We start from the raw sequence: 3,177 nt of genomic DNA on the forward strand, positions 1-3,177 counted from the left end.
GCTGTTTTCATTACTGTAGCTCTGTAATAGAGTTTGAAGTTAAGGATGGTAATGCCTCCGGAAGTACTTTTATTGTGTAGGATTGTTTTGGCTATCCTGGGTTTTTTTTTCCATATAAAATTGATTATTGTTCTCTCAAAGTCTGTGAAGAATTTTGTTGGGATTTTGATGGGGATTGCATTGAATCTATAGATTGCTTTTGGTAGAATTGCCATTTTTACTATGTTGATCCTCCCAATCCAAGAGCATGGGAGATCCTTCCATTTTCTGGTATCCTCTTCAATTTCTTTCTTCAGAAACTTAAAGTTCTTGTCAAATAGATCTTTCACTTCCTTGGTTAGAGTTACTCCAAGATACTTTATGCTATTTGTGGCTATCGTGAGAGGTGATGCTTCTCTGATTTCCCTCTCTGCTTCTTTTTTTGTGTATAGGAGGGCAACTGATTTTTTTTGGAGTTGATCTTGTATCTTGCCACATTACTAAAGGTGTTTATCAGCTGTAGGAATTCTTTGGTAGAGTTTTGGGGCCGCTTATGTACACTGTCATATCATCTGCAAATAACTAAAGTTTGACTTCTTCCTTTCCAATTCAAATCCCCTTGATCTCCTTATGTTGTTTTATTGCTATTGCTAGAACTTCAAGCACTATATTGAAGAGGTATGGAGAGAGTGGACAGCGTTGTCGTGTTCCTGATTTTAGTGGGATGGCTTTGAGTTTCTCTTCATTTAATTTGATGTTAACTGTCGGCTTGCTGTATATTGCTTTTATTATATTTAGTTATGAACCTTGTATCCCTAATCTCTCAAAGACCTTTCTCATAAAGGGGTGTTGAATTTTGTCAAATACTTTCTCTGTATCTAATGAAATGATCATATGGTTTTCTTCTTTCAGTTTATTTATATGATGGATTACATTGATAGATTTTTGTATGTTGAACCAGCCCTGCATCTCTGGGATGAAGCCTACTTAATCATAATGGATAATTTTTTGGATGTGTTCTTGGATTCAGTTTGCCAGTATTTTATTGAAAATTTTTGCGTTGATGTTCATGAGTGATATTCGTCTGTAATTCTCTTTCTTAGTTGAGTCTTTGTGTGGTTTTAGTATCAGAGTAATTGTAGCTTCATAAAAGGAGTTTGGCAATGACTCTTCTGTTTCTATTTTGTGAAATACATGAAGAAGTATAGGTATTAGCTCTTCTTGGAAGTTCTGGTGGAATTCTGCCTTAAAACCACCTGGCCGTGGGCTTTTTTTGGTAGGGAGGTTTTTGATGACAGCTTCTAATTCCTCACAACTTACAGGTCTATTTAAATTGTTCACCAGGTCTTCATTTAATTTTGGTATATGGTACTTATCTAAAAAAATGTCCATTTCTTTTACATTTTCCAATTTTGTGGCATACAGGCTTTTGTAGTAAGATCTAATGATTCTCTGAATTTCCTCTGTTTCTTCCTTGACCCAGGGATGGTTCAGGAGTTGACTGTTCAGTTTCCATGAGTTTGTAGGCTTTCTTGGGGTAGAATTGCTGTTGAATTCTAAGTTTATTCCATGGTGATCTGATGGTACACAGGTGGTTACTACAATTTCTCTGTATCTATGGATGTTTGCTTTGTTACTGAGTATATGATCAGTTTTTGAGAAGGTTTCATGAGATGCTGAGAAGAAGGTATATTCTTTTCTGTTTGAGTGGAATGTTCTATAGGTGTCTGTTAAGTCCATTTGGTTCATTACATCTGTTAGTTCTCTTATTTCTCTGTTAAGTGTCTGTCTGGTGGACCTGTTTATTGGTGAGAGCAGAGTGTTGAAATCTCCTACTATTAGAGTGTGGGGTTTGATATATGCTTTGAGTTCTAGTAATGTTTCTTTTACATATGTGGGTGCTTTTATTTTAGGGGCATTGGTATTCAGGATTGAGACTTCCTCCTGACGAATTATTCCTGTTATGAGTATAAAGTATCCTTCTCCATCTCTTCTGATTGGTTTTAGTTTGAAATCAATTTTGTTAGATATTAGTATAGCCACACCCACTTATTTCTTTGGTCCATTTGATTGGAAAACCTTTTCCCGGCCATTTATTTTGAGGTAGTGTCTGTCTTTGAGGTTGAGGTGTGTCTTGTAAACATGTTGGATCCTATTTTCGTATCCATTCTCTTAACCTGTGCCCTTTTATAGGTGAATTGAGTCCAGTGATATTAATGACCAGTGGTTGCTAACTTCAGTTATTTTTTCTGGTGGTAGAGTTAGTTTGTGTGTTTCCTTTCTTTGAGTTGTGCTGGTGGAGGGTTGTTAGATGCTTGTGTTATTATGGGTGTTGTTGGCTTCCTTGGTTTGTGGTTTTCCTTCTTGTATTTTCTGTAAGGCTGGATTTGTGGCTATGTATTGTTTAAATCTGTTTTTGTCCTGGAATATCTTGTTTTCTTCATTGATGGTGAATGCAAGCTTTGCTGGGTATAGTAGTCTGGGCTTGCATCCATGGTCTCTTAGTATCTGCAGCACATCTATCCAATACCTTCTGTCTTTCATGGTTTCCATTGAGAAGTCAGGTGTAATTCTGATAGGTTTCCTTTTATATGTTACTTGACCTTTTCCCTTGCAGCTCGTAATATCTATTCTTTATTCTGTATGTTTTGTGTTTTGATTATTATATGTGAAGGGATGCTTTCTTTTGATCCAGTCTATTGGGTGTTCTGTAAGCTTCTTGTACCTTCATAGGAATATCCTTTTTTAGGTTGGGAAAGTTTTCTTCTATAATTTAGTTGAATATATTTTCAGGGCCTTTGAGCTGTAATTCTTCTCCTTCTTCTACCCCTATTATTCTTAGGTTTTGTCTTTTCACGGTGTCCCAGATTTCCTGGATGTTTTGTGTTAAGAATTTTTTGGATTTGTTATTTTCTTTAATCAATGAATTTATTTCCTCTATAGTATCTTCAGTGTTTGAGATTCTTTCTTCTATCTCTTGTATTCTGTTGGTTATACTTGTCTCTGTAGTTCCTGTTCGTTTACCCAGATTTCCCATACCTAGCCTTCCCTCTGTTTGTGTCTTCTTTTTTTATATATAATTTTTTATTGAAAAAAAATTTCCGCCTCCTCCCCGCCTCCCATTTCCCTCCCCGTCTCCCTTTTCCCTCCCCCTCCCCCTATCCTCTCCCCCTCCCCCCTCCTCTCCCCCTCCCTCTC

Source organism: Alexandromys fortis, unplaced genomic scaffold (genome assembly GCF_014885135.2).
Source record: "Alexandromys fortis isolate MF-2015 unplaced genomic scaffold, M_Fortis_MF-2015_v1.1 scaffold_161, whole genome shotgun sequence".
Taxonomy (NCBI): Eukaryota; Metazoa; Chordata; class Mammalia; order Rodentia; family Cricetidae; genus Alexandromys; species Alexandromys fortis.